Source organism: Octopus bimaculoides, chromosome 11 (genome assembly GCF_001194135.2).
Source record: "Octopus bimaculoides isolate UCB-OBI-ISO-001 chromosome 11, ASM119413v2, whole genome shotgun sequence".
Lineage (NCBI taxonomy): Eukaryota > Metazoa > Mollusca > Cephalopoda > Octopoda > Octopodidae > Octopus > Octopus bimaculoides.
In genome coordinates this window covers 19,913,484-19,914,000 of record NC_068991.1, presented here as the reverse complement: position 1 = coordinate 19,914,000, position 517 = coordinate 19,913,484, and positions in this window count along the sequence as shown.

Genomic DNA, 517 nt, shown 5'->3' with positions numbered 1-517 from the left:
TATATATATATATATATATATATATATATATGTATGTATGTATATATATATGTATATGAGTGCGTGCGTAAATGTGTATATGTGTGTTTATATACACATACAAAGTGCATATACATCTTCGCCTTCTCTCTCTCTCTATCTCTCTCTCACGCTCTCTATCTCCCTCTTCCTCTCATTACTAATCGTTATCTCTTTCCTTCTCCATTTATCTCTGTCTCTTACCCCCTCTCTATTCCTTTCATTATCTCTCTCTCGCCACCTAGTCTTCCCTCACTTTCTCTCTCACTCTCTGTGCCTCTCTACCTCTTTCTTTGGTTCTCTCTGTGCCTCTCTCTCTACGTCTCTCTCTCTCTCTACGTCTCTCTCTCTCTCTACGTCTCTCTCTCTCTACGTCTATCTCTCTCTACGTCTCTCTCTCTACGTCTCTCTCTCTCTACCTCTCTCTGTCTCTCTACCTCTCTTTCTCTACCTTGTCCTCTCCTTTTCTTTCTGCCTCTCTCTGCCCCTTTCTCTGCGT